Raw genomic sequence first — 26,185 nt, forward strand, 5'->3', positions numbered from 1 at the left:
ACCAATCAGAAATTAATTATTTACAAACGTCCACTTGTGAGAATACATCCCCTGAATTTCAAATAGATACTGCTCTTGCTTTAATAAACTTTTCAATTTGCCATCATGATGAAACCTAGAACCCAAATGCTATGGCACCAGAATACACTTGGTGCTAATAATTGAAAATCTACAACCAATCGGACTATAGTTTTGTGAACAGTATATAGGGCACAATATTTATGCGAGTTGATGTTTCTGCATTTGATATGCTGGCATACAAGTACTGACTCTAACTCAGTTACCTCTCCTCTCATTCTTAGCTTACTTTCCTGGGTGCGTGGCTCATGATCGCCCCATTCCTAATATTTGCATGTGGATTTCATTGCAATTCTACCACTAGCTACATAGGTTAGAGAGTGAGAAAGCAGGCCCTATACTTACATGTTCACAAACTCTATGCATGAAGCCTCTGCATCGCTTTCAGGGGAGACAAGCTGCACTGCAGCGGAATGGAAGTCTCATATAAGAATATTTCAGGGGTACCGGTAACTCTGGGGTGGAGAAAATCCAGCTAATTACAAGTAGGACCCAGAGTGTTCACAAAGAAATGAGGAATTACCATGGAATCAGTAATTCTGGCTCCTATTCCCCCAGTAATTCCTAATTTCCCCCATACTTTCACATGGAGATTCCGGCTGTGTTCAGCAGTCAAAATCTCTGGGTGAAAGTAAAGCGATTTGCTGTTTTTCTGCAGGTCTCAAAACTCTGATGGGGCCAGTAACTCCTGCTACATCGAACTAAGAGGCCACTCATAATGAGGGCCTTAGTCTAGTGCGCAAGGGCACTTCCCCTATGTAAAATGGCACATGGGCTGATGTTGCAACACATTCTAATGTAAATGCATCGGGTGATTTGAGAATTGAGTGTGCACAAGCAGTGTTTGTGGAATGTGCTTCACTTTGTTCACAAGTTCAGATGCCAGAACTGGAGGTACCAAATTGCCAAATCCCCTCTCCAAAATTGAGACCCATCTCTGGAACCCTTAACGTACAAGCCTACTTTAGCCTTGAGACCTTGTATGTATCGAGGTATTTGCCTACAAAGGCTCTGCTCCTAATGGACCTAAATTGAAATTACAACGTAAAACCACTTACAGGCACATGCATCAAGGTAGGATTTTGCGAGTCCTAAATTGCTATTATTAAGGAATCGCAATTAAGGACTCGCAAAAGTCTATGCATGTAGGAATCATTATAAAAATAGCGATTCCTACACATTCCTTACTTGCGACTCGCAAATTGCGACTCGCAAATAACGAATGGCTTCCCATTCATTCCTATGGGCCTACAGGCCCATAGGAATGAATGGGAAATTGCATGCACAATTTGCGAGTACCAATAGGTCCTCGCAAATTGCGCATGCAATTTCAGGGTGCAAGGGTGTCAAAAGGACACCCTGTTGCACCCCTGAAATTGATCTGTGCACATATGTTGCCCTAAGGGCATGTGTGTGCGCAACATGAAACTTTGAAAATGCATTTTTCAAAGTTATTGCAAATTACCATGAATGTTCACAAACTCCAAAAATCCTTATTCCATCATGGCCGTAACAGTATTTTTGAGACCAAAATTGTATCCTATGAGTTTCAACCGCTGGCTGTTGTTATTTCAGACAGGCCTATTATTCCACCGGGCATTTCCCAGGTGGGCTGGAGCCCTTGGCCCTCTCCTGGTGCCTCTGCAACAATCCCTTGATATTTGAACAAGGCAAGGGAAGACTTCAAGCGAATGGGAGGGAGGAATGGGTAAAGTAGATCGAAAGCGATCAGAGAGGGAGAAGAGAGAGAGGAGAAATGAGCGAATGGATAAATGGAAAACGAGAGATTGCAGGCGGAGATTAAAGAAGTGGGCTGGTTTGAGCATTTTTGTCAGGGATACTTTTAGTTTCTCAGTCAGGCCCTGACTGTGTTTTAGCGAACCCCAAGTCCGAACATTTGAGAGCACTAAGCATTGAAAACTGCCAGTAGGTTTGATCTGACACTCCTAATGAAGAACCCAAAGGTAAATTACCAGAGCTGTAAAAATATTATTAAAGGGGCACATGATGAGTAGAAAGGTATCCCCGGGGTAGCTTGTCCACCTACACAAAAGGATAATTGTAGCAATAACAGAAGATGGCGACTAGTTAACATTCTTAAGTGTCTGGCATGGCTTTGCACCCTCGGTTGTCCTGGAAAGATTTTTATTTATTTTAACATCTGCAAACTATGCAGTGGATAATAGATTTTGTTAACATCTGAAAATTATGCAGCTGGTGAGAGATGGTGAGTTGTGTGTGGCAAATTCGTATTTAGCGGAGGCACAACTGAGTTTTTCCAGGTGCCCTGGCACGTTTCCAGGCATGCACTCTCTTTAAAAGCCAACTGCTGCCTGCACTCCATGTGTTTATTATTTTCACTTTTTAAGTTTTCTTGTTAAACAAACTAGTATTTTTGGTGAGGGAGAAATCTACATACCAAGGAGTAAGAGAGCTGAAGAGCAAACGAATGTAAGCGAAATGTAATCAGGGTCAGACTAGGACAGAAAATAGTTCATGGTACAAGAATAAAAGTGCCCCCATTAGCGAAATCAGCTATATAAAAAAGTGTCCTACATTCCAGAAATCAGGGCAGTTTCGAACTTGTAAAGACAAGTTGTACTGATGTTGTGCAAAGTAAAAAGGACTGCTTGCACTTTTGTTTGCTGCAGGCAATGTTTGGGGTAATATCAGGGAAATCATCAGTAAAAGGCGGCCCACTATACCAACAAACAGGTCTTCAAACAGCCAAAAAATGACCCACTACTGCCGTTTTAAACCAGCCATACTGGCACAGCCAAATTGGCTTGCAGGCCAGTCCGTCCCTGAATGCAATTTGGCACACAAAGTGTGGTCTTATATTATGACATTAACAAAAGGTCCTTGACACCTGATCATTACAGTTTTCTGTGACCGACTCAAACTTGGCATTGACATTTACTCTAGGTGAAACTGATTATCCTCCCAACGCCACCTAAAACCCCCTTTAACTGCGAGTGCACAGTGAGGCAGCATAAGCCGGACCTTCAGCAGCAGGGCCGACCGGGAATCGAAACTGGCTCTGGCAAACTGCTCTACCGGCCTCCCTGGGAGGGTAGAGGGGGTGCGGCCGAGCTGTTTGCAAGGGCCGGTTTCAGACAAATTTGTTACGGGGGGCCCCGATATTGCAGGCCCCCGGTAATGAAAATGGCCCCCAGGGGCCCAAAATCGGCCCTCACCCTAGCGGCCCACCGGGGCAATGACCGGTGCCGGCTGTCCTGTTCAGCAGTGTCCAGTCATGGAATTGAACTGTCTTCCTGACTATCAGAGCTAAATACTGCATGGGCTTACAGTAATAAGTTTATTATGCATGATTAATAAAAACCTTTGGATATACATGACATTTTAAATATCCATAAAAACAAATTAGAAGAAGGGTTAAAATATAGATCAAGAAAGATCATTGGTATCAGCTTACAGGAAAACATTACACACACAAATGGAAGCCAGTGACTTTGAAGTCTGTTCATTTAATCAGCTGCAAGGAGAATCTCTCTTAGCCAGCTGGGCATCATCCAGCAATTTCAGCATTTCTCTCCAAAAGTGGAGGACTTGTTTCATAACATATTGTGTTTCCCCTTTTTTGAAGACTGCATTAATTCTCTTTCATGCTTGAAGTATTTTTGCAGCCATTTCCCATCAATTGTTATCAAGAAGAACTTCCTGTCTCTCTAGTATTTCATGACCTAAGAGAAAACGCCCTTGACATTTTGGGATGAAAATGTGAGCGCTCTAGACATATTTTGTTTACGTTTATAAGAATGTTTGACAACGCCTGAAAATGGATTAACATTTGACACATTCCAACCAAATGTATATTCCTTTTTGTTTCTGTGGCTTAATCATTAATAAGTTTAGCTGCATACAAATTGCAGCATCACTTACACTGTACTGGTCTTTTACACTGAGTTTTTCGGCTCTTAAGACATTGATGAAATTTTCACTCAGCTTGTTATTAGTCTCAGAAGGATAAAATGCTGAGTTGTTGAATAATGAAGAATTTCTGGTTCTGCCCACAGTGTGTTTCACATAAATCTTGTTTATTTTTGTCCTGGCAGATTAGTCCTGGTTAGTTCTATAGCTCTATTTAGCCAGACCTAAATTTGGGATTGAGCCTCAGAACGTCATTGTCAAGTCATATGTATCTGTCAGTGTGAGAATCTTTCTTGCTTCCCTGTACTTTTTTTGCCTCTTCCAAAAGTATAAACAGGAACTCAAATAATAGAAAGAATATAAAATCTCCCTAAAAGTTGATGATGTTCATGCTATCTTGCACAGGCAAGGGGAGCGTTCCAAAATGGTTCCCTAGATCCTTAAAATCCAATAAAAACCTTTGTTTTGGTGGTCTGGCATAAACTGGCAATGCACGTGCCTATGCTGGACTGGATTTTAGTTAGGGATCTATGCAATAATGCCCCTTTGCTTGACGAAGTGCCCACCTCGAGCCAGAGCCTTATGCCCTCTCATACATGCCTTCACTCACACACACACTACATAATCTTATTCTTTGATTGCCACAGAGCTGATGGTGGTGAGATTTTGTGAACAGCCGAGACAACAGGGACGCGCTCGGTGGGAGGTGCCAGTGCCCTGCGTGGACCAGACAATTTGGGCGCGGGAGGCGCTAGCGCCCCAAGTAAACACATAAGGGGTAAATCTGCCCCAGACCACAATAATCGTTTTGGACGTCAAGACAATATAACCACCACAATTAAGTGTTGTTGGGAAATAATAGGCCTTGAATTTCCTAGGCCTGAGCTCTACAGGCTCACTAGATTCACTGACACAATGTGCGGCTTTTGAAGTGAGCCTGCATTCCTCCCACAACAACCCCACTCTTTTGCAAAGAAATTAAAGCTGTAAATACAGCTCCCCAGAGGGAGACAATGTTGATCGAGAGGCTCTCCTCTCCTTTTCCTCACGCTTTCTAAAAGGCAAATGTGTCACCGAGGAGAAAGGATTATTTTAATTAGCATTTTCCCATCAGCTTGTTCTTTCGTTTTTCGGCTTGTAATAGCCAAGCCTGCCTTTTCAAGGAATGGTCTTGCAGTTCAGAGAAACGGAGGCACTAGAAAGCACGAGGAGCACTTTGGAGTCATGTGATCTTGGGTAGAAACCCATTTCTCTCATAGGTACATTGAGAAATGGAGGGGGGCTCCGAGGTACTCCAAGGTTATCATCGCTTCCCCTGAAGTCTCTGTAATTTATGTTTCTTAGAAATCCATGGAAATTCGGACTTAATGTTGCTTGTGCTAGTAATTCAGTGATTACTTCTACAAGGGGGGTTTGGGTGAGCAGCTGACCGAAGGGTAGTCTGCCCCGGGGGAGATTGGGAGGGTGGTGCAGTCCAACAACTGCCATTTTGTGTTGGGCTCTATAAAGCAAAAGGTATATTTGGGGGGTTAACTTGGCCTACATTTTTCTCAGAACCCCGCCATCGGCACTGCTGAATGCCAGGGTTGCAGAATAACAAGGATATGTTGTCTTGATTGGATTTGATATGTTTTTTTAAACTTCTTTTTACTGAGATTTCAGTTACTATACACACAGCAGTTTCACAAAACTGTCATTTCAGTATTACTGGCAGATTCTTTTGTCATAGCGTATAAGTACCATTAAGCAATAATGTCCAGGCTATTTTCTACACAATCAAGCCCACTGAAGTAGCACTTGCACATCGGGTTAGCATGACATCAAATTTGAGGTTTGTGACCTCATCAGAGGTGCCGCATGGTGTGCTAGTTAGGTAGCATTGTCCAATTGTAGTGCAGGTGGGGCTCCTGGAATGTCTGCTGCCTATGGGGTGTGCATTAAGTAAGTCTTTAGTGGCTCCCATATGTCTTAGGGTCTTGACCTAAGTGGAAATAATTCTGAGTAGATGGTTAATTGTTCCTAGCAATATACCAAATCCTGCATCCATTCCTTGAATTTAGGAGCTCTCTCCCAACACCATCTGCAGGCAACCCTTAGCTTGGCCAGCAGGGACCCAAATCGTCTATTAGATGCCTCTATGTGCTCTGTGTAACCGAGCAGTGCGTTGAGAGGGGTAAGGCTTACATTCTCTCCCACTATTTGGGATACGGCATTCCCAACCTCCTCCCAGTAGTTGAAAACAAGTCTACAGGACCAGGCCAGATGGAGGAAGTGAGCTCCTTCTACACCACATCTCTCACATCGATCTGTGGGTCTCCGGCCGTACCTGTACATTTGTGTGGGGTATAATACATTGTATGTAGATACTTATAATTAATGATCTGTAACCTGCTGCTAGCCGTGATCTTTCCAGTCTGCTGGCAGCAGAATTCCCACTGTGCATCTTCAAGCGGGAAGCCCACTTCTCCCTCCCAGTTTTCCAGCGACTTGTCCTGGGGCTGCTCCCTTGTAGTGAGCGCACTACGGTATAGTCGCGCTATAGCATGTGAAGGGCTAGCGGCCTGAAACATAGCATGCAAAGGCGCTAAAGTTGGCGGCTCCTCTGGAAAAGCCAGGGTGAATGCCGCTACATCTTGCCTCAGTCGGATGTATGACGTTACAACGCAGGCTATTACAACGCCTGCCTTTACAACACGGTTTTTACATCGCATACCATTACAACGCATAGCGCTTTTGGGTGTTGGATAGTGAATAGTTTAATTTACTATTCCAACTCCAGTCCCCGTGGACACTAGGGAAGGTTATTGGAGCGTAAATTAACCTATTCCCTATCCTAGAGCGCCCCCCAGCGCAATGCGTTGTAATAGTTTGCGTTGTAATGACCGCGTTGTAATGGTAGTGCGTTGTAAAAGTTTCGTTGTAAGTGATGTTTACCGCCTCAGTCTAATATACAGAAACAGCTCCATCGAAGAGGGATCGCGCCACCCAGAGAACTCCTTTGTCGCAGAACTTCCCATTATGATACAGATACCTCCAAAGTGCTTATAGCGTAGCGACGCAGCATGCAGCGGCAGATTCCCTCATGGGTCACAGGGAGGTTGCTACGAAATTCTAATGGTAACGTGGGGGAGTGCACCACAGGGGTTCCGAGTTTCTTTGCAATGCACTTCCACGCTTTTTTCGTGCAGGCCACCGTAGAGTACCTGTCCTGTCTCTTCCGAGTCTACACCAAGACAGACAGTGGCGTGGTAGCCATGTAACCCTGCTCCACCACTAGATGTGGCATAATTGGCGGGGGTGAAACCAGTACAGTGCATAGCGTGCGTGTGCACACAAGTAGTAAAGCTCTGGATCCAGCGCTTCAACGCCACCTTTGGCAAAAGGTAAGGTGAGGGTGGTCCACTTTATTTTAGGCTGCTTACCCCCCCGCCCCCACCCCAAGGCAAAGCAAAATAATGATGTCTTCAGGGACCTGAAAAATTGACGCCCAGGGGCGTAAGGGATGTTTATAAATAAGTACAGCAGTTGTGCTAGAATTATCATTTTCATGAGCGCTATGCGCCCTACCATGGAGAGGGGCATAGCAATCCATCTAGTAATGGAGTTAGTTATGTCGACTGATCACTATGCCCAAATACTTCAACTCAGAGTGGATAATCTGATTGACAGGGCAGGGTATTAGAGGTGAGAGGGAAGATCTGAGATTTCTTCCAGTTCATTGTGATGCCTGAGTAACCTCCAATCCTGATGAACTCCCGTAACAACCCACTGAGATTTTCCTGGGGGTCCCTGATATAAAGCGTGATGTCATCCATGTAGAGTGACACCAACATGTGTCTTGTAGAGTACCTCAATGCACATTCCCTGTGGTGTTGCCGGAGAGTGGCTACCAACGGCTCCACAGCAAGAGCAAACAAGAGCGGGGACAATGGTCATCCCTGCCTTGTGCCCCAAGTTATATCAAATGGGGTGGGGGGGGAGCGCACCACTGATAAGTAATTTTGCCATGGGTTTGTGATATAATAGCTGCATCCATGAGCAGAACCATGAGGGAAAGCCCATACTCTGCAGAACAGATAGCAAGCAGTCCCACTCTAGGGAGTCAAAAGCCTTGGTGGCGCCAAGAAAGACCGCCAGCGCACTGAGCTCTGGATCTATGTCTTCTATTACTGAAAATACGGTGCACAAGTTATACGCGGTGACCCTCCCCGGGATGAAACCCGCCTGGTCTGGTCATACAAGCCCATCCATCTGCAGGCTTAGGGGATTTGCCAATAATTTAGCCAATATTTTTACATCGCAATTTATTAAGGACAGGGGCCTGTAGGAGTGCTCGCCCTCAATAGGCTTGCCTGGCTTTGACAGGGATATAATGAGGGCCTCTCTCATGGTAGGTATGAGTGTTCCAAGCTGTAGAAAGGGAGCCAGCGTGTCTATGTATGTTTTATAAAATTCAGTCAGCAACCCGTCCGGCCCAAAAGCTTTGCCCGACTCCAGGTGCATTATGGGAACTCTTATTTCACCCTCTTCAAAGTCAGTTGTGAGAAATTCACGTTGGTTGTCACTCAGCCACCCCAGCTCTACCTTTTCTAAATAAGGGTTTATGTCTAAGGGAACCGCTCTTCGCGTGCAGTGCGTCAAAAAAGGCCTGCATTATCGCTTCAGAATTCTTGTGGAGGTCCCGTTTGCACCCCGGATCTCCATGATAACAATAAGGTGGCATCTTGGGTTGCTAGGCGCAGTCACGGGGTCACGAATAAAAAAGGGCACATCTACACAGCTATGGACGATGTTTATCATAAAGATAGGAAGAGACAGGAAAGAGGACCGGAAAGGGAAGAAGGGCGCAAGGGATACATAGGCAAGGAAGGAGTGTGGAAGGCAGGGGGTGGTCGGTGGTGTGCGAATGGGCGAAGAGAAGGAAACAAGTGCTGGAACTGACTAGCGAGGGGAGAGGGGAAGCAGTGAAAGGAGAGAGAGCCACTGAAAGCAAAGAGAGGACTGGCGCTTACACGTGAGGAGAGGTATGGAGAGCATGGATATTTATTTTATACTTTGCAGTTTTAGACAGTGGGGGCACCAGCAGCAAGGGGTAAGAGCAGGGGCGGGGCAGATAATAGAGACAGGGAGCAAGCAGGGTGCTGTGGCATAGAGCCAGTCAATAATAATAATAATAATCCACATTTGTATAGCGCACAATCACCCGTAAGGGTCTCTAGGCGCTGGGGGCCGTCGGGAAGATTAAGCAAGCTATTGCCCAGAGTCACGTGGTGCTGGGCTAACCTGTCGCCGTAGCCGGGGATCGAACCGTGATCCCCAGATTCCAGCGTCAGTCGCCCTGGCCGCGGCGCCACACCTCTCCCACGTCAAGGAGTGAGAGGGCACAAAGAGGCAAAAGAGAGTGGAGCACGAGCGCCTCGCACTCATTTTCAAGCACTGCACTCATGCTTGTGGCGCGCCCCTGCACGCTCCCGCAAGGTGGATGCCACCACAAGCACGAGTGCAGTGCTTGAAAATCTCCAGAACGAAGGCTAAAGGTCCTCCTATAGTCGAGACCTAAAAATAAAGAAACAAGCATTCGTCAAATAAGTTTTTAAAACAAACAAAATGTTCATTTTAGTGGGAAGGTTGCGGTTTTTCTAAATTCAACTGAGGCCACTCATTGTCCATATATTATTTGATGCTGTTGCATTGTTCCCACAAATAAATCTGAGGATACTAACTTAATTTTTAGCCCCAACTTTCAAATTCCTTCACATTTACGCAACGTTCTCAAATTTTAGATGTATATTTTTCTTCTTTGTTTATATAGATTTTATTAATCTGTTAATATTATTTCATTTTCTAGGCTGTTACAGACCCCCGGTGTAGGCTACACAGACCCCCAATGGACCCTGGACCACAAGTGAAGAACCACTGCTCTAGAGCTATTTGCAGCCTCAATCGAATTCAAGCCCTATAGCACCTACCAAACTCAAACAGATGATATATTGATACATTTAACAGGCTGGCACTTGATTCATGAAATAACTGTGAAATATCAGGCCGAAAGTGACCATGAGCCTTTACTCTTTTGATTGGTGGAAGCCCATTTCTAAATCTGTAGTAAGCAAAAACGGTCATCAACAATTCCAACTTGGTTTCAACTAATAACAGAAAAAGAAGATGGTCTACAGATTGACCCTACCCATTTGGGATCGGTTCCACTACAATTCATTCGAACTAGCTCATAAAGTATTATTTAAGGAGATTTCATCACCCATGTCTAAACCTTGCGCAACAAAGATCAAAGCAATACCTTATTTCTTGGTAGAACCAACAATGAAGTTTTTCTAAGTTGGATCTGTTGAAAGTACTAACATTTGGATTGATGGACGATGCAAGGCAAGATAACAAAACGTTGTCAATCAATATTAAATGAAAAAAATAGCTTAGGAATGCTTCTCATAGTTAGACCTGATGGTAATTGACAGTGTTAACAATGCAGATAAAAAAAACAACAATTGGCTAAAATCTAAAATATGTTTGGGTATCAAATAACACAAAGTGACATAGTTCATCTATACTTGGTTAAAACGGGCTGGTCCACTGTCCCAATCTGTGCTGAACAGACGAAAATGTGAATGACAAAAAAACAGACCAAACGACAAAGTAGGCTCACTGAAAGACCATACAAGTAAATATATTATATGAAATATGAAATATTATAAAAATCAAAACGTCCTGGCTGACACCATACCAAAAAAGTATGTTACAAGTATTTTGCAGACCTATGCCCCAGAGTGTTTCAACGCTAACAGAATTCAATGTGGTGCGCTCTGACTTTCCACCATATGTTTGGAATGTAATCTAGAGGCTATGTTTACCTTATAATAAGCTGTGTTGGCCATTTAGAGGCAAAACTGAGGAAGGCACTTGACTAGATTAAAGTCCAGCTGACTTTACAAGTCAGAAGAGAATTTTGGAGAAAAATGTATTTGTGTGCTAGTAAACACCATTATGAGAATAACTGCTATTCCACCATAGTGGCTGGAGAAGAGATTGTCCTATTTAAAAAAAAGGGTGCAGAAAAGATCCCACAAATTACCGTCCAGTGAGTTTAATGGATTGTTTACAGAAGATTTTTTAAGAGACTGATCCTTTTAAGATTAGAAACCTAGGTACTGGATTATAGCATTATGTTGTACAGTCAGTCTGACTTCAAGAAAGAGATCAGCACAATTATTCAGGTATTTAGACTTAGCTTACTTGTGGAAAAGTATAACAGAATCAGAAAAGCATCTCTATATGTGGCTTTTATGGACTTAAGTTCTGCGTTCGTTTATATTCCTCGCACACTACATCAACTAAGAGCCCGTTAGATAATTCTCCAGTGTTATGAGAGGTCAAGATATCAACTTGATTTTGCAGATGATACCTTTTTAGTATCCTGCATGCCAATAGGTATATAAGTGTTGCTGAATACATTTTCAGACTACAGCAAGCTGAGGGATTTGATAGTTAACACAAATAAGACCACATGCTTGGTAGTTAGACCCCAACAAGCAAGTAAATACATTTATGAAGCTAAATGATATTGCACTAGAAATAGTATTTGATATCTGGGGATAAGATCAAGTCATGATGGAAAGTGGGCAAAACTAATTAGTAAGAATAGCATGGTCTTTGTTCAGAGAATGGGTGTCACTTCCTGTTTCGCTAATAGACTGAGCAGACACTTTGAGTCCCGGCCATTTGAATTATATATAAGAAGCAGGGACAAAATGTTCCGTTTATGTGGCCAAACTATGGGGGTTTACAAACACATCTGCATTAACCCTCTGTGAGAATGACTTTTTAATAAATCCACTAACGCCTTCCACGCCAGAACTTGGAGCTGAAAGATATCACAGTCTTAACTCAGCTAAGACTGCTCCTGTATTTAGCTAGTATATGGGGTGTTATAGAATGTGGAATGTTAAAGGAAACCCCTTGGTGACAGCAACAGTAGGTGCGGGAACATACATGATCATCCAGGAACACGAGGGCTTGCAAATTTGTAGGTCCTACCAGAAGCGATCAAGACAGTGACAGCTCAAATAATAAAATCCACCTATTTGAGTTGGTTTAATTCAACCAGGAAGCAAACCAGGCATGGACAGGATGACGGAATATTTCATGTCATTTAAACGTGTGCCAGTATTTAAGCAATACTTAGATAATATCGTTCTCCAATTGTAAAAAACACGTTACATTGATATAGCGCAAAATTCATTTTGCAATTGTTTGGGTGCCTAATAATGAAGAGTTGTCCGCACCTGCATATATTCTTTTGTTGTATTAAAATGAGACATTAGAACGTGAACTGTAATAATGTGAATTGTGGTGTATAAAGGACATTTGAATGTAAACGTGAAGAAATCAACAATGAAACTAGATGCAACTATCTGAAAACATTAGCATGCAGAATTTGTGCATACCATGGGCAGTTTTTTGAGTATTTGATGTGCTAATGTAACATGTTACTTTAGAAGTGCTTAGTAAAGAGTATTCATTTTATATGTCATTTTGTAATGCCTGCGTGCCATTTTCTTCTGTTGGCCAAATACTGTAGGCCTTAAGTGCATTTTTCCTGGAAGCTCTAGCATTGGATTTAATTGTTGAATTTCATGGGCATGTTGAATTTGTTCTTTCTCACGTTTCTGTGACAGGTGGCAGAATCAACCTTGGTAGTTAGAATAATGTCTTTGTTTTAGGAGTTAGGCATGGAGAGAAGGGGATACATTGAACGTTGATACTGAGATTGGAGAACTGTTGTACTTTCTCATCAAAGGCAGACTGGGAATTAAGGTCATCTCACCAAGCTTGGAAGCATCGCTGCCTACTGGAAAATTGCCTATGAAGAGTTGGCCTGACTGGATGGCGTGATACGCAAAGGACCCTGGGATACGAACTGTGGTATTGATGTAACTAGGGAAAGTGTCCAGGGACTTCTGCCTTGCTTCGAGAGAGAGAGCATCTTAGAACGAGCTCTGTCTTAGTAGCTTTATGCTGCTTGACCAAACTAATGTGGGGAGACTTCTTAGGAAGGCTTCACACGCTGACACTTTAACTGATCTTGCCTTGGGAAATGCTACATAGGGATGTTGCATTAGTGTTTTTCTAGGGACAGATTAATGCTTTAAACCCACAAACTTTCGATGAAGGGGAACCTGGACGCCTGTTCCAAAATCTTTTGTATCCTGATTCTCAAACTAATCATCTTGTGCATGTTGCACTGCCATAACTTCATCCATAGATTTGGCTTTGTATTAGTTCCAATGTATTTCTACACCCTCAGCTTGAGGTGCCACTACGTCCCGTTATTCTTGGCTTTGTAATGAATCAACTACTTTTTTTTTTTTTGCAACCACTCTGTCTTGCTTTATTTAGTTATGTATTTGTTTTTCATTTGTTTTTAAATTCTTTTTATTAACAGTCATGGACTTCAAGTAGAAAATATGGCATAGTACAATAATTTACGTAATTCGGTCAGGCACATTCAAGGTAACTATGATATAGCACATTGTACACTGTTGGACAAATCAAGGAGAATGTATGTCATCAAGGGCTAGTTGTAATGGTGGGGTACAAATATTGGCTCTGTAGTGGTTCCATGGCTCCCATATCCGGAACCCCCTCCTGATGCAGCCTCGAGCCACATAAACAGTCTTTTCACTAAACATGCACCATTCCATGTTGGTCTTCCAATCTTTCAGTGTTGGAGGGGCGGCTGCCCCCCAGGCCTGGGCTATGTTCCTTTTAGCCACCATAAAATAATCAACTACTTTTATTTGGTAGTCTGTGATACTTAAGAGTCATAGTAAATTAGAACTGAAATGATTGACCTGCTAAAGATTTCTACCCCCTGTGGTTTCCTGCTGAGACAAAGTACCATCGACTCGAGGTTCTAGAGTGAATCTAGAACATGGAACTAAGCTCCTTCACCTGGTAGCAGAGTAGGATTGTTCTCACATAAAGCAGGGGGGAAATCCAGAAAATCTTGAAGAGGCCTAAACCCCTACAGCCCCAAAATAGAGCCCAATGATCAAGGATGGAGAGCGACGGACTTTGGCGGAGACCAACGGAGTTTGACTGTGCGGCGAGAACAGCGGCGAACGGAGGAGTGAGTATTAATAGGGATGCATTGTGTGTTAAGATTGCGGGAGTGATGTGATTGTGTGATGTCAGGTAGAGTTTTGTGTGAAAGTCAAGTGAATGAGGTTTCGGGTTTGACGTGGTCCAAGGATTGAGATTTCAGTTTCAGGTCCAGTAGTGTCCTAAGATCCCGGGATATATTGAATGGTATAGAAGACATCAAGTTATTGTGATTGTATGACCACAGATTTGAGGAGTTGTCGTGAGACGTCATCGGCAGTTCCACCTAAAACAGGGAACTTTGTATGAACTGGACGTGTGGGAATCATGTGATAACTTTATGTACAGGGGTGGACTATACCGATTCAGGTGACCAGTGCAGGTCAAGGGTCGCTGTTTGTGAATAGTCTTGGATGATTGAATTCTATCGATCTTGTAGAAGGCAGACAATTACAGAGTTGTAATTGTGAGAGTGAACGTGGACTGAGAAATTGTGAAGGAGGGTGAACCACTTCGAAGAGCGAAGGTGACGTCATTGTGTGCTGTGCTGAGATAGGTTGGTTGGTGTAATGCTGCGCTGAGATTGATTGGTAGTCATCAGGAAGCTGTGATTGAGAAAGTTGTCTATTAAGGGGAAATTTTGATCTAATCTTGCTATGTTTTAGGGTGTTGCTGGATTCTTCTGGGGGGGATCAGGGAGCTGTCACTCAAGTGGATGAGGAAACACCGCTCAAGGATACTCCAGCCCATTATATGGTGACAAAAGTAGGACTCCATACTATAGTTTGGCTTCGAAATTGGCATAAAAAAGGGAATTCGGCATATCCACATTATGGTTCATTTCGATTGGAAGTGTTGTATCAGTTGAGGGGAGCCATGCCTACGCTGTGGCCTCTGCCTAGGCCAACACCGTTTGAGGCATTAGATGCATGGATGCGAGCAGCAGATGCAAAGAACAGGGAGAGATTTTAAGGAAAGATGTAGAAGGCAATGAAGGAATGTCAGGATGCACAATGGGACTCACAACTTAAAAGATGGAGAGTAGACATAATTGAGGGAGATAAGCTGTACCTAATGCCGGTAAAAGAGGGAACTTCTCAGGATAGGAATGGAGGAGAAAACGGAAATGATGGTGAGTGATACAACCCACTTTCAGAGGAGGGAAGGCGAGAACTGGCGAATGAAGTGGATATGGAAAAACTGAATTCTCTATCTCTGTGAAAGTAAGGCAAACCATGATCCTGTACAAATACATGTATTATAACCGTCAACTCCTTTTTTATAAAATTGAAAGAAGAACCACAATCCGTTCAATAGTGACTGTATAACTATCTGTATGATGTATTGAAAAAATATTTGTCTCTATACCACCATGATTTCTTGGAGTGGGTTGATATAAATACATTGCTATGTTTTATGTTTTACAGGCTAAAGAGATAAAACCGTTAGAAATAATAATTATAAATGATTTTACATGCACCAGAACTTAATGTATGTTTATTTTCCTAGGGCAATTATTTTGACCCCTGAAACATGACAGAAATCAAACATTGTCTTGATAAAGATGGATAGAATTTTGGAAACCACCGAAACGCGTCGACGCTTCACCAAGTATAATTCATGATCTCGACATCTCTTGCTGATAGACAAAATTATGGTGTACATAGCTTAGGTGTTCACAAACGGGTCCGAATATACAATCAGTACTGCATTATTCTATATCTGACAGTCCTTTCTGTCCTTGTGTTTTCAATCTTGCTGGCCAATATTGAATGTTAAAAAAATATTTCTTATTGTTTTAGTTGTGTTGAGTGGGATCCTTCTTGTCCACTCTTCTTTTAATAACCTTTTGTATTCACAATAAAGTGTAAGAATTCTTGACTTAATTTGTAATTCGTAATTATTTTCCTTTGACCCTTTGGCTCACTGCATCTATTCACACTCAAGGGAACATTCTGTTTTACTGATATGGAAAGAGTGTCAACGTCCCAGACAGGCCCTAGTGTGGGGATAGTGGAAAGGATTTCAACGGGAGTAGAGGGAAAAGGGTTACCTGCTTAAGGAGGCGCAGAGTCAAGTGGAGTTAACTCTGCTTTACGGTTACCAGAAGCCCTTACGTTATCGGTCAACTTCGGACCTGTAGTCTATGTGTATGACCCGAACTCAGTGGGAAGCTCTTGCCAGCAACAGTCAGGGTTAGGGGAGAGAATAGGCTCAGTAGGGAATGGGACCACGAACGGAAACAGTCTGTCTCTGTTGCATGTGGAATCTAGTAACCCTTTGCTGGCGACTGCAGATCCTTCGAGAATACGCATTAGGTCTAGTACCATATGATCTGTATCCTTAGCGAATTCAAATTCAGACTTGAGGATGTGGGAAACTCCAGTTAGAGGAACAATGGGGAGAACACCAGAAACCAGCATGCCCTAGAGACCACAAATTTCGAGTACTTGCTGAGAAATCGAAATAGTGATAGAGAAGGACAAAATAGCATGTTGAGTCGGGGTACGATTAAGACTCCAGTAAAGGCAAATTTGTTGGATGTGGTGGGGTTGAAGGCTGAGGTGGATGAAATAATCAGTGTTTGGCAGGAAGGTAGATGTTAGTATGCAGATTGTGCTTTCTGCCAAACTTGGTGTAATGTGCTCCTTCAGTCAGACAGAAGCAGCATACCTATAATATAATGGCTGGTCTTGGTCCTGTGTGCTCGGCTCTGGGGGAAATTTTGCAGCGCCTTAAAGCACAAAAAAACTTAGATTAATGTTTTCTATTGGCAGATATTTCCATACAAAAACACACTATTTCAAAAGTGCACACGCGATTTTCTTGAAACATCTAGAAACAGAAGCGAAGAGATTTCCCTTTACAGCGGATAAAACGCCCTTTGTCCGCGCGGAGGGCGGGCTTTTTTGGCAGTAAAACCCCCGAAGTTGCACCGAGGAGTCGGCACGAAACCCGAGCAGCGTTTGATGCTGCAACGCCGCTAATAAGGTCTTCCTTTACTGGGCTCCCAATCTCAGAAGGGGCCGAGACTTCACAGTGCACGCGAGAGCCCGAGCCCATACCGGCGAGCGCGGGCATTAATGGCTTTATTGTATTGTCACCGTGGTTGTTTCTGCAATAAGGGCCACGCATCCCGTAATTACTGTATATTATTTGTGCTATCATACCGATGAGGACCATGCGACGGGCACCTTTGTCCTTTCCGCAGCCTCTGGCACCCCATAATACTTTATATTATTAAATGCAGCAGGCATATCCGTCTTTGCAGCAACCTTGTGCTCTTGCTATCTTTTAGATTTATTTTTATTGCTATTGTTGTCACAGTTATTCTTCTAACAAACATTTATCATTCCAGTGACTTCTATATCTTTATATTATAACTGAGTTTTATATAACGCGAACTTGACCTGAATCGGGTATCGGAGCGCCTTACATAGCACCAGTTCCTTTACATGAAGACACATCCATTTTTGTTAGGCACGGGGAGATTAAGTGATTTGTCCAGAATCACAGGATGTTGAGCGTCATTGCCGAGACTCAAACCCAGTTCACCAGATTCGAGGTCGACCGCCCTAGTCGTTAGGCCAACTCCTTAATACTATTAATACTATTCTTACCGTTTGCCAGTTATTATTATTGTTACAACAAAATTTATAACGGTCAATATCATCGCTCTTTTAATTTGGAGTTCTTTAGAATGTTGTTGTTATTATTATTCCACAAATAACATTTAATGTGCTTATTCATCGTCCCATCAGTCTCGAGCTCTTTACAATAACAAAGTATTTTTATTATCATTATGCGGAAGCTCTCTTTTTCTTCGTCTGCTTTTTGTTCTAAATATCATTTTTGCAGAGAGCTAAGGCCAAACATTTTCATTTAATTCAACATACAGAGCCAATAACTGAAGAAAATATTAATAACGATCGCGTAATGTTTTTCAAATACTTCTGTCATAATACTTATTGTAAATCGTGTTTGTATTATTGTGATCGTTATTCAAACAGAAATCACCACGAACCATAAAAAAGTGTATACTTCTGAATGGGCCTTACTCACGAAATATTAATATTATTGTTATTTTTTATAGTTGTTATGCTAAGTAAGTTCTTAATAAATCTCCACATTATGCATGTCGAGTTTATTATAGCTTTACACAACTTACACCTAAAAATTTCTATAGTTATTTACAATGTTGTTGGTGGTGTTTTTATTATTAAATTGCACTAACACATCCCTCGCTCCGGCCAGTCCTACTGACTTTCGTGATGTTGGGACCCTCGTTGGCAGCTGTACAATAGTCCTTCCTTGCTTTCCTTCCTGCTGACTCGGACCCTCCTTTGCAGCTGTACAATAGTCCTTCCTTGCTTTCCTTCCTGCTGACTGGGAACCTCGTTGACAGCTGTACAATAGTTTTTCCCTGCTTTCCTTCTTGCTGAGTGGGGCCCTCGTTCGCAGCTGTACAACAGTCCTTCCTTGCTTTCTTACTTGCCGACTGGGACCTTCGTTCGCAGGTGTACAACAGTCCTTCCCTGCTTCCCTTCTTGCTGACTGGGACCTTCATTGGCAGATGTACAACAGTCCTTCCTTGCTTTCCTTCTTGCTGACTTGGGCCCTCGTTGGCAGCTGTACACCAGTCCTTCCTTGCTTTCCTACTTGCTGACTGGGACCCTCGTTGGCATCTGTACAATAGTCCTTCTTGCTTTCCTTCTTGCTGACTGGGCTCCACCTTGCATTTGGCGCTGTTTGACTTATAACTAAACGTGCATATTCAGTCTCTGATGAGTTTAGGCACTCATTCACTAACTCATCACATATGTGCCCTGTAGCTCTTTCTTCCACACATGCATCCTTCCATTCTCTGACTCATTATTGCATTCACCCACTCACCCGAATTCATTATTTCACTCATGGTTAGTAAAACACACACTCAATGTAAGCAAACATATGCAAGATACATTAATACAAAAGCAGAAAAAAGTTTTTTAAAAATGCTTTGCATTAAAGAATAAGGTAAACATAACTATGGGTGGCCATCTTGGAATGGTATAGTGTATAGTTTATCATTGTTTTAAGATTCCAACATGGCGACTCATTTAGAAGCAATATCTCAGCCAGCTTAGAATAGTGAACCAGTGATGCACCAAGGACAATACCATTGCACGAACACTGCAATAGGTCTCGCATTTGCGACCGATTAAGCTATTGGCATTGTAAATGACAATGCCATTTATTTATCTGTTTTCAAAACCAACACATAAATAAAAAAATTGTCATTTACAATGCCAATAGCTTGGAACGTAATCAGAATAATCTCATGATGGGCAATGTCAAATGCTACTGATTAATCCAGAAATATCTTGAGCACTGACACCAATGAGATATATGATATATGATATGTGTGGCTCTATGTGTGTGTGTGGCTCTGTGTGTGTGTGTGTGTGTGTGTGGCTCTGTGTGGATAGCTTTTTTTGTAGGTGGCTCTATGTGTGGGTGGCTCTGTCTGTGTGAGGGTGGCTCTGTGTAGGTGGCTCTATATGAATGACTGTGTGAGGGTGGCTCTGTGTAGGTGGCTCTATGTGAATGACTGTGGGTGGCTCTGTGTGGGTGGCTCTGTATGTGTGTGTGGGTGGCTTTGTGTGTGTGGCTCTGTGTGGGTATAAATGCAATAGGTCATGCATTTGCGAGCGATTAAGCTATTGGCATTGTAAATGACAATGCCATTTATTTAACAATTAAGCTATTGGCAATGTAAAGGACAATGCCATTTATTTATGATTTTTAAAAAAAAAATTCAAAAAATGTCATGAGTAATGCCAATAGCTCTACCTTTAATAATGCCGAGACCATTGCATTGTAAATGCTTGTTCTACTTTTGATCTTTTAATTTATCTTGCATAGGCTGGTGAGTTTATGCATGTGCGCTTTATTGCAGATTATGAGGATGAACCCAAGAAGGAGTCGTTGTACGTGCAGATGGATGTATGAGTGTAAGGATGAGTGTAGACTGCATGTATGATTACATATTGAGCGCCTACACTCACCAGTGACTGAAGTGACTGAAGACCGACTTCCAGTTATAAGACAGACGTGCTGGAATTGCCAGTGCTTGTTTCATCAGTGTTTTGGGGTCATTCACATATGACACTTGTGTATTCTCGGAATCTAGGTTTCATGCAATTAGGCCTAGGAACATCATTACTTAGAACAGAGAGGCAATTATGACATTACGATTCTGCAAAGATGAGACGCCTGAACTTTTCAAGCTGCTGCTGTCACTTAGCTTCATAAAAAGATGAAACTCGGCTGCAGAAAAGACTAACAGCAGTGGACTGGACCAATTAAATATTTTCTATGCATAAATAAATGCTATCATAAAGCTGGTATGTGTCATCGTCTAATAAGCAGCTGCAAGTTAGTCCTTTGGGGTTGATTCTGTCTTAAAGTTAAATGGAATTTATTTATTTATTTATTTATTTTATTTTTAAAGTTTTATATAGCGCGAACAAGATCTTTGCAGATATCAGAGCGCTTTACAGAAACAGTAGGTAGGATAGACAAACTGTTGAAAGCAATATAAAATTCGGTAGGGAGTGAGTTGCAAAGTAGGGTAGCAATCGCACAAGAGTATGCACACTAATAACAATCAATAAGCAATAATATAGAAGCCGTGCAATGTCGACTCGAATAAGATTATAGCACCCCAGAGGGTGAGTAAACACACTGTTGAAAACAGAATAGTAGGCAGTAGTGAGTGGATTGCAAGTTAGTAAAGCACTCAAGTCATAGTAAGGTTACATGTAAGGTTACAGTTAAATGTCAGATACAATTATATGTCAGCTACAATTAACTAACTGAGAAAAGATGACTCGGGATAGATAAAGACAACTAGTCGAGAGAATCATGCTTCACAGCCAAAACTTTCAGGGCCGAGTAAAATATTAGAAATATCTGTCCGCAAGAAATGTTTTCACCTGACTTTTCTGACCACCCACCCTTTCTTTCCGGATCCTGCGTCCCCTACATTCACCTGCCCTCCAGTTGTCCTTAACATATCAAGCCAGGGCCTCAATAGCCCATGTTGATGTCTTAGATGTCTGACGTAAGAGGCAAGTGCCAATAATAAGTCTTCTGTATCCGGGACATGTGTTGTGGGACAATGATAAAAACATGAAAGTAACAAACATATACATTGCTAGTCTTGGTGCAAACTCCACAACTCAGTTTGTGGTGTGATGGAAACATTCTCAACAAAATCTGTATAATGGAACTGGAACCAGTCCTGTCTGAAGCAGGCTTTGTTGGGGGATTATATGTAGCAGGAGAGCTCAAAGTGTTATCCATAGAATGGACAGATAATTCCCTCACAAAATACCGGATTGTTTGTGGTCCTATGATTGCACCACATCATTGAATTACATCAATGAGGGTATTTCATGTCACGAAAAGATTGAAACTCATTGTGGCTGAAGGCAAATGATAAAACACAGCCTTAGATTATAGTTTAAGGACTAGGGGCCTTATTTATATCTTGCCAGATGTACATATGGTCCAAGTCATGTTAGCACCTGAACCGAAGTTTGTGCTCCGTAAAGGCACACACTGCGATGCAGAAAAGCTAGCTGGTGACGACTTCTACTGGCTATCAGCTATCTGATCTAGTCAGTCGAGGGCTATGGATGAGGGCCTAAATTCCATATGGGACGCCTGAGGAATTTTCTGGTGGGCTGTTACACGGGAGAGAGTTTGATCCTTTGGCTAAACTCGCTTAGTGAAATTGTGAGCTGGTGTTGCAACATTTTCCACAGCGAATGTTGGTTCCAAGCCCAGAGCTCACCACAAAGGAATGCAATGAAAGGGTGGAGAAGTTCATGCAAAGCACAGGGGAGCCAAGGTCTGCAGTGATCGCATGGAAAAAGTATATTATTAAACTGAGTTCTTTCACAGACAAAGACTTGGGATTTTCTGTCATATTCCCTTTTCTTCGTCACTGTTGTCCAGTGTCCAGCCTTTTCTGAAGGAAAGTTTTACTTGTCAAAACCTCGTGTCAGCTACTTGCGTGTATGTGAATGAAAGCTATGGCAGGCATGCACCACATCAGACCAGTATGAGTATGATGTGAGATGAATGAAAGCTTGGGTAGTCATTTACCACAGCAGTCTAGGCTATGTATGATGTGGCATGAATGAAAGCTGGGGAGTTATGCACCACAACAGGCTAGTTTATGTATGATGTGGCCTTAATGCAAGCCGGGGCAGTCATGCACCACATCAAGCTAGTCTATGTGTGATATGGAATGTATTAAAGCTGAGTAGTCATGCACCACAGCAGGCAGTTTGTGTATGATGTCACATGAATTAAAGCTGAGGGAGTCATGCACCACAACAGGCTAGTTCATGCATGATGTGGCATTAATGCAAGCCGGGGCAGTCATGCACCACATTAAGCTTTGTGTGATACGGAATGAATTAAAGCTGAGTAGTCATACACCACAGCAGGCAGTTTGTGTATGATGTCACATGAATTAAAGCTGAGGGAGTCATGCACCACAACAGGCTAGTTCATGCATGATGTGGCATTAATGCAAGCCGGGGCAATCATGCACCACATTAAGCTTTGTGTGATACGGAATGAATTAAAGCTGAGTAGTCATACACCACAGCAGGCAGTCTGTGTATGATGCCACATGAATTAATGCTGAGGGAGTCATGCACCACAACAGGCTAGTTCATATATGATGTGGCATTAATGAAAGCCGGGGCAGTCAATGCACCACATCAAGGTAATGATGTGAAAAGCTGGGGTAGTTATGCACTACAGCGGGCCAGTCTATGTTTGATGTGATATGAATGAAAGCTGGGGGAAGTCATTCACCACAACAGGCTAGTTCATGTATGATATGATGAATGAAAGCCGGGGCAGTCATGCACCACATTTCTATTTCTATTCTATTTAATTGTTTATAGAGCGCCCAAATCACCCCATAAGGGTATCTCAGTGCTAGGACTGCCTAAGGAGCAGATGAAGGATGATTAGAACAATGATGTTTTCAGCAGTTTTCTGAATACTAGGTACTCTGTGCGTTGACGCAGGTTGAAGGGGAGTTTGTTCCAGTAGTGTGGGGCCAGATGGTAGAAGACCTTACTACCCTGGCGTTTTTTTTTGAAGTGCAGGATTTGGAGCCGGGCTTTGGCTCTGGAGCGGAGGGGTCTGGAGGGAACATAGTTAACAAATCTATCATTTAGGTAGCTGGGGCCTAGTCTGTTCATTGCTTTCTATGCCATACAGCAGATGTTAAATTTGATCCTTTTCTGTATTGGTAACCAATGTAGTTTTTAAAGCAAAGGGAGGGAAGCGGTTCTTGAGGGGGCATTAGTCACCAGTCGGGCCGCGGTGTTCTGGACCACTTGGAGTCTGTTTATGGCACTTTCATTAGCTGAAATCAGTAGCGCATTACAGTAATCCAGGCGGTTTAGGATTAACACCTGGATCAAGGTTATCCTGCTTGATAATGGCAGGAAGGGGAAGACTCTTCAGAGAATGCTGAGGCTATGAAAGCAGGCTCCAACTGTGGAAGACGCATGGTCGCACAGCGTGAGTTTGTGGTCCATTCGAACTCTAAGGTTTTCTACCACCTGTCTGGGACATGGGGTAGGACCCAATTCCTCTGGCCACTGGCTCGGAGACCATTTCACAGTGGCTTCGTCAAATAGCATTATCTCCGATTTAGCTGTATTGAGTTGGAGAAAATTGACTTTCATCCACGCCGCTATGGCCTTCATTCCTTCAGCAGAGGTGTTGTGAATATTAGAGTTGGATTTGTCAAATGAGAGGAGTAGTTGGGTGTCATCAGCATAGGATATGGGAATGAATCTCCGTTTCCTCAACAGTCTCGCCAAGGGAGTAACGTAAATATTAAACAAGGTGGGGCTCAGGAGGTACTCCCTTGGTCACCTTGGTTGTCTGTGAGTGGAATGGACCTAGGTTGACGGTCTGTGTTCTGTGGGACAGAAAGTTGCACGACCATTTTAGTGCGTTTCCTGTGATGCCTATGTCTCCTAGTCTTCCGAGTACGGTATGTTGGGAGATAGTGTTGAATGCTGCGGAAAGGTCATTTGGATGGATTAAACCCAGATCTTTTGACTGGGTGTGAGTGTTTGATTGATTCGGATGCTCCGTCCATCACCACCCCCTTTTGTACCGCTGCGGAAAGGTCAAGCAGCACCAAAAGCACCGCTTGACCCTTATCAAGCAGCATCCTGATGTTGTCCGCGACTGCCACCAGTGTGGATTCACTGCTGTATCTGGAACAGAATCCTGATTGTGAGGGGTCTAGGCAGTTAATGGATTCAGTGAAGTCTGAGAGGTGTTTGTTAATGTGTTTTTCCAAAATTTTGGTGAGAAGGGGAAGAAGAGAAATGGGGCGATAGTTGGTTACATCTTCCGTGGAAATGTTAGGATTCTGTCTAATCGGAAGGATCTGCATCGCTTTCCAATCCCAGGGGAGGACCCCTTCCTGCAGGGAACTGTTTAAAATAGAGCAGATGGGGTTGGCTAGTTGTTTGGTCAGAGTAGCGGCTATTTTCGCAGGTATGAGGTCAAGTGGGGATCATGATTTTGAGCACCTTAGTAGGGCTACTGTCCCTTCTGTTGTGAGTAATGGGAAGTTCTCTAACATGTGAGTGATGGGCAGGATAGGTGGTAGATCAAATTCAGGATTAGTTTGAGAATCTTCCGTAGAGGTGATTTTATTATAGATCATATTGATTTTCTGAGTTAGATGGCTAGCTATGTTGTTGCACAGTGTTTGGGATGGGGCCGATACAATGTCGCAGGCCTTAGAGTTTGTAAATGTTTTAGGGTCTGATAGAGAATTTTCTGAGAGCTTCCTGCTTGTTCAAGTGTGGTTGCAATGTGAGTTGTCCTAGCGTTTTTTAAATTACGGTGGTAGTGCGTTAAAGCATGCTTAAATTTTTCTTAATCTGTCAGGTTCTGTGAGCGCTGCCACAGGCGTTCACATTTTTTACATATACCTTTTTCTAGCCGCAGGGCGGTAGAGTGCCACGGTGCCTGGCGTCGTTTTGTGTTCGTGGGGCAATGTTTCAGTGGCGCTAACCTGTCTATGGTTGAAAGAATGCTGGCATTGAAGGAGGCTAGGCGTTTTTCTACATTTTCTGACTCGAGTGTTGAGGTGGGCAAAAGGCGGCTTCAAAGTGTGCTGTTGTAATTTTATGCCAGTGACTGTATTTTTTATGTGGATAGCATTTGGCAGCAGGCTTTGCTTCGGGCAGTTGATATGGAACTCGACCATAGAGTGGTCCAACCATGTTAGGGGGAGTGTCGCTACGCAGGATGTATCAGGGGAATTAGTATAATATCCAGAGTATGACCAGCTTGGTGGGTAAGGGCTTTATTTATTATGGTTAAATTGAGTGCATACAAAGCCTCTAGGTTGTCTAGGATTTCGCTGTGGATGTTCAGCCATATCAATCGAGTCTATGCATGATGTGATATCTCTCACATTGCAGCCAAGACTTGGAACGAGCTACTGGCAGACATCAGACGCGCCCACTCCCTGAATACCTTCAGGAAGACCCTCAAGACCTGGCTCTACGGCTAAACCAATATCTGAGTTCAGCTAAACAGATCTGCGGACATCCCCACCCCCCACACACCCCCTTAGCTCCTTGAGACCCTAACGGGTGGATAGTGCGCTTACAAGTCCCCTGATTGATTGATTGATGTGATATGAATGAAAGCTGGGTAGTCCTGTACCGCAGCAGGCCAGTCCATGTATGATGTGACATGAATAAAACCTGTGCAGCACAGCAGGCCAGTCTATGTATTAAGTGACATGAATGAAAGCTGGGTAGTCATGCACCACAGCAGACCAGTCTACGCTTGATGTGACATGAATGAAAGCTGGGTAGTCATGCACCACAGCAGAGCAGTCTACGCTTGATGTGACATGAATGAAAGCTGGGTAGTCATGCACCACAGCAGGCCAGTCTATGCTTGATGTGACATGAATGAAAGCTGGGTAGTCATGCACCACAGCAGGCCAGTCTATGTATTATGTGACATGAATGAAAGCTGG

At 43.0% G+C, this 26,185-nt stretch overlaps 1 protein-coding gene across 2 annotated transcripts in view; it reads right to left on the reverse strand.

The window, feature by feature from the left end:
• MOB3C (MOB kinase activator 3C) overlaps nt 1–26,185 on the reverse strand; it is a 232,399-nt gene that overhangs the window by 2,230 nt on the left and 203,984 nt on the right. The gene's annotated exons all lie outside the window — the stretch shown is intronic.

This window comes from Lissotriton helveticus, chromosome 1_2 (genome assembly GCF_964261635.1).
Source record: "Lissotriton helveticus chromosome 1_2, aLisHel1.1, whole genome shotgun sequence".
Lineage (NCBI taxonomy): Eukaryota > Metazoa > Chordata > Amphibia > Caudata > Salamandridae > Lissotriton > Lissotriton helveticus.